Here is a 5,883-nt window from a genome sequence, read left to right on the forward strand (position 1 = left end):
GTAAAAATCATATTCATCCCAAAACCAGGTAAAGAGGACTATACCCAAGCGAAGTCCTTCGGGCCTATTAGCCTTACTTCATTCTTCTTAAAAACGATGGAGAGGCTAGGAGACCTGGAGATACGCAGCCGGGTATCGCTATCCAAATTCCTACACCCTAATCAACATGCCTATAGCTCGGGCAAATCAACGGACTCATCACTCCACAACGTCGTGTCTCGCATTGGCAACTCCCTGAAGTTAAAGCAGTCAACCCTTGGTGCATTCATTGACATCGAAGGTGCTTTTGACAAAACAAACTTCACGAGTATAACCAGAGCACTAAGGTTATGTGGAGTACCATCAACCCTTATAGAATGGATAAACAACATGCTAAAACAACGAGCTATACAGTTCACGGTAAACTCCACAACACGAGGCATTGTCAGCAGAGGATGTCCGCAGGGAGGTGTTCTATCGCCGCTACTGTGGAACCTTGTGGTTAATGAACTAATCACAGAACTCAACGCTGACAATCTCTACACTGTGGGATATGCTGATGACATAGCTATCTTGATATCTGGGAACTTTGAAAGCACCTTATGTGACCTCATGAGAAGAGCTTTCAAAGTGATTGAGAGATGGTGCGATAAGCACGAGTTATCTGTCAACCCATCAAAAACAGAACTAATACTTTTTACCAACCGAAGAGTTCTTGGACCGTACAAACTTCCGAAACTCTTCAACACTGAACTCATACTCAAGTATGAAATCAAGTACCTAGGTGTGATTTTGGACAGTAAACTGCTCTGGAACAAACATCTAGAACACAAACTAAACAAAGCAACGATCGCCTTTTATCAATGCAAAAAGATGCTAGGCGTGAAATGGGGCTTATCGCCTAAGATAATATTATGGATATACACTGCCATAATTAGGCCAATGCTAGCCTATGGAGCCCTTGTTTGGTGGCCCAGAACAGAACTTCAAACGGCAATTACCAAACTCGGGCGCTTCCAAAGGCTTGCTTTGTCCGCTGCTAGCGGTTGCATGAAAACAACACCAACTGCAGCAATGGAGATGGCCCTGCAGATCTTACCCCTGGACCTACACATACAGCAGGAGGCAGCCCTGGCTGCTATCAGGCTTATGGTACTGGATCTATGGGGAAAAAATCACTACAGTGCACACACAGCGATTCTCAACAGGGCAATAGAGTATCAACCTCTTATTGCTGCGCCCTGTGATAGAATCACTAACCAATTAATATTTAACAGGAAATATCTTATACAACTGAGAGAAGAGGAACATGATCGGTCGACCGTAAATGAGCTACGTATATATACAGATGGATCCAAAACAGGGTCTGGCTCAGGCGCTGGCATATTCTCTCTTGATCTCAACATCAACATACACCTACCCTTGGGCACACAGAGCACGATCTTTCAATGTGAATGTGTCGCCTTAACCGAAGCAGCCTGAGCCGTGCAGCGGCTAGGGATTAATGACTTTTGCATTAAATTCGTATCCGACAGTGCATCCGTGCTGATGGCGCTCGGAAACAAAAAAACCAACAGCAAACTAATACTGGAGTGTCATGAAGCACTGGAGGTCATAACCCGAACCAATAGGGTTACCTTGCAGTGGATAAAGGGACACAGTGGATCTCTCGGCAATGATGCTGCGGACGAGTTTGCGAGAAGAGGCTCCGGAATGATGCCTGCTGGCCCGTATCCGCTCCTTCCTTTGCCCTTCTCGCTGGTGCGAACCTGGATTCGCCAGAGATCCGCTGAACTCCAGCAACAACGATGGTCGCATGGTGCGGCCTGCAGACAGTCCAAAGTGGCTCTGCCAGCAGTAAACCCGCAACTGACAAAGCGACTACTTAACTTAAATAGAACCAACCTTAAAATAATGATAGGGACAATAACGGGTCATTGCCTCCTAAATAAACATCTTTTTATCCTAGGCGCGACAGACAGCCCCCTGTGCAGAGGCTGTTTCAGCGCAGAGGAAACAGTCACCCACGTAGTCCTGGAATGCGAGGCTGTGGCTAACCAACGTGAAAAAATCCTCGGAACGGTGAGGTCGCTCCGGGAAGCCTGTGAAGTGCCCAGGAGACTTCTGTGCTTCTGGAAGGAGCTAGGCTGGCTAAATTAGCCAGGACTCGTACGCACAACGGACCAACCTCGAGTCTAATTGCGGAGAAAGGAGTCCTTCAACCCTAACCCTAACCCTAACCCGTTCTGTAGTTTAGAAAAACTAATTGCACATGCTACAGACCTGGATAGCAACTTTCTTTTATCTATTTAGACATAGAGATAATTTAAAAATAATACCGGTGTCTTCCTTGTAGGTTTCTTTGGAGTTGTTTGGGGATTCTTGTTATTCAGTTTGACATGATTTTCTTTACCCTTTCGATTATAATCCTACAAAATAATGAAATTGTTAAGTTATGTTGTCACTGTTGTGCACACCTTTGTCTGGCTTTTCTAGTATTCAAGTTATGTCAAAACTGATTTATTACCTTATCATTGTTCGCTTTATTTGCTTTTGGGATATCAATTGTTTCCAAAATGATTTTATTTGTAATATCCCAAAATATATAAATAACATCTATTAATTTAAGTTCATCATGTTGAGTGGTTCGCATTCAGGTGTTAAGGTGTATTATACCCACTGTCCATTATAAGTGGGAATGGGCTCACTTCTGGCTGGACAGAGTTTTGGTACTACAAGTGCAACATGGATGTTTTGAGGTATTAGAATATCTCTGACTACCCTGTAGGAGAATAAAGTACTGTTGTGAGCATATTATGCTTATGCTTGAGAGGTTGAACCTTGAACATCACCATACATCATATTTATAATTAACATTCCTACCTCGACACCTTCACAATCAAATTCATTGAATCTACTTCAAACTGTTGCGGTATCATCTCTGCCACGTCCATTGTGTCTGGAGAAGGTGATGGTGACTTTGTTCCACCTCCAGTTTTTGATGTTTCACAGCGGTAAGATCTCAGAGAAGTCAACTCTTTTTTTGTATTCAATTTAGTGCACTTCCACTGATTCATCAATTGTTTTTGTCTCTTGACCTTATATTTGCTAGATTAAATCTGAAAAATTACGTTTTGATTAAACAATGTGCTTAATTTTTTAATCAAAACATTACTCGATAATAATATACATACAGATAGTTAACCTCAATTGTATTGAAGTACTTAGGAGGGTTAATGTCAGTTTTTTCACAAATATTTTCTAATATTCATTAGTATTGATTAAAATAGGTATTCAATTTCACAAATCACTTCTGAATATAATTAAAAAGCATTGCTAAATTTCTTTGAAAAAATAATTAAAACTCTTTTATTGGTTAAAAAGGTAAATGACAAATGTCATTAATCATTATTGTCATTCAAAATTTGCGATCTTCGAACTTCACGCATATTCTATTTCTTTTTACTTGTAGATTGTCTTATTCCTATCTCGCTCGCGCACGCTATAATCACACTGCCAATTTTGTGTCACAGGTGCGCGCGCATCGTAAAATTTCACTCTCATCAATTTTTCATAACGCGCCTAAAGAAGTACAACTTCAAAAAATATTGGTTGTTTGTAAAGTAGGTTTACGATCGATATGTTTACGTGATAACGTCTTATTGGTGATATAAGTTTTTGGGAAGTAAGGAATTAATGAAGATAACAATTTTTTCAAATTTTAAATTACATCTATCGTTTTATTCACACTTTTGATGATAAATTTCGGGTGTAAAATGACAAGTTTACTTATTCGACTATGATATACATTTTTCTTCATACATTCACGGAATGACTGGCAGCGCTCGAGATGAGACGGGAGATCGGTCCGTCTCTCTCTAGTTATACCTGCGATCGCGCTCGTGAGGTTTTGGTGTGACACAAGTTTCTGAACATGTCACCCGACTAAAACGATTTTAAAGACGTTATCACGTCAAAAGACTGATTAGATATATATAACGAGGTTGTGGAAACCGAGTTTCGAAAATACTCGTATTTAATTACTGTGTTCAGAAATTCTTTAAGTCGTGTACATTTTTTAAGTTTTGTTAGGAACGGAATAATAAATAACGTTATCTGTTTCCGGTTTTACAATCACAGCCACGTTTAAGTGCGCTACGAATATGCTACGTATTTGCTACGAGTGCTACACTTTGCTACGATATTCGTCGTTTTTATATTTTATTCAATTTACTAACTAATGCTTTTGATTTTAGTCTAGGAATAAAAGTAAGTAATAAAAGTATTTCACCGAAAACGTGATATTTTCTTATATTAATGAAGATATATTCTTTCTTTAAAATTACGATTTTTTACTATTGGACAAATTACAGGTTTTGATTTAATATAGAAAAATATTTAACTATACTACTATATATAACGTTAAAATTGCATAGAAATCGTACAAAATTACATTATTTTGAAAACTGTTTTGAGTATTATAATATCATAATTAGTTAAAAATATTGTAATGAAGATCTTAAAATGACACAATATTACAGTAAACGTCAAAAAAATAATGGACGTTTTCAGATCAGAAAACAAAAAACAATATCAATTCCTCGTTGAAATCATGCAAATACCATTACTTTACTCAGCTCAAATATCAACTGGAATTGCTTTTTGTAAATACTTTTGCAAACAAATCTCGAAAGCATTCCGTATAATATATCACTAGTCACCGGGGCGCTATAACGCTGAATGCAATATAACAATACTCTTTATTTCTGAACACTGTTTTTTCCCTTTTATTTTCCTCGAAATAAATTTATTAGAAATAAAACAGATCCAAGTTTGGGTTTCGATAAGAAATCAAATATTCGATTGCCAATACTGTTCGACATTTTATCACCCTTTTAGAAATAATAATAATAATTTCAGATACATTACAACTAAATACATTTATTCTATCATCACATTCAGATATCTCTGTGCCCTTTTTTGGCAAAAGCCTCCTCCAAATCCCACTATTACTGTCTGCTGTCTGTTATTTCGACTATGTGTTTGCGTGTTGTTTCCACGAGAATGTAAGTGCGTGCTCCTATTTCACCATGCCTACTGCTGATAGAGGACAAATCTTTGTTTATTAATTTATGTTATTATTATTAATTACTTAAAATGTCACATGGGACATGGTGTAATGGTTGCAGCTCCTTACAAACATTTTGTAAAACAAAAAAATGGCGATTAAAAAGAGTGGCGGAGAGTTTATTGGCAGTTCTTCTCTCCCATTCTACGCCCTTGATTTGAGAACTGGCAGTAAATGTAAAATTAGAAGCGTTCATATGTATTTCTTTACTGACATTACCTATGTGATTAAATGATTTTTTACTTTTACCTTTACTTTTTACTTTTGCACTGTCACTCTCTGCCATATACCAGCTGCTGTTTCTAATCTTTCCACCTTCTAAATTGTCTTCCTCTTTGCAGTTTATTACACCTTGCTTTAGTTTTCTATTCCTCTTGCCATGTGCCCGATCTTATCACTTATGTTTATTTTATATTCATTGTGACATCTGCTGCCTTAGTTACAAAAACTCTTCCTCTTTATGTCATATATGATTTTCTTAATTTATTATTTAAGTATTTTTTTTAATTCAAAGTGGTAATAACAGACTAATTAAATGATAATTCATAATTTATGAGGAGTCAAAATAGGTGCAATCTAATCTTTAGAATACTACTGGAGTCGCATTTCTTATGTTCTTATTCTTATGTGTTTCAAAAGCGAGATCATTGCATTTCAATTTCTGATTATTAAATGTTAATATATTATCCAGCAATTCACTTTTTTAATTAATGCGGCATTTTAGAAATTCCTTTAGTGATATACTTAAAACAACGTTCATCATCAACAGCCTCTTT

General features: G+C 37.2%; 1 long non-coding RNA gene across 1 annotated transcript; it reads right to left on the minus strand.

The window, feature by feature from the left end:
* Window positions 1–2,575: 2,575 nt before the first annotated feature.
* LOC125048917 lies at window positions 2,576–2,892 on the minus strand. Its single transcript, XR_007116896.1, has 2 exons — window positions 2,863–2,892; window positions 2,576–2,761 (listed from the first exon to the last, which is right to left on the minus strand). It is a non-coding gene; the product is annotated as an uncharacterized LOC125048917 (long non-coding RNA).
* Between the last annotated feature and the right edge of the window lie 2,991 nt (window positions 2,893–5,883).

Source organism: Pieris napi, chromosome 4 (genome assembly GCF_905475465.1).
Source record: "Pieris napi chromosome 4, ilPieNapi1.2, whole genome shotgun sequence".
Classification (NCBI taxonomy): domain Eukaryota; kingdom Metazoa; phylum Arthropoda; class Insecta; order Lepidoptera; family Pieridae; genus Pieris; species Pieris napi.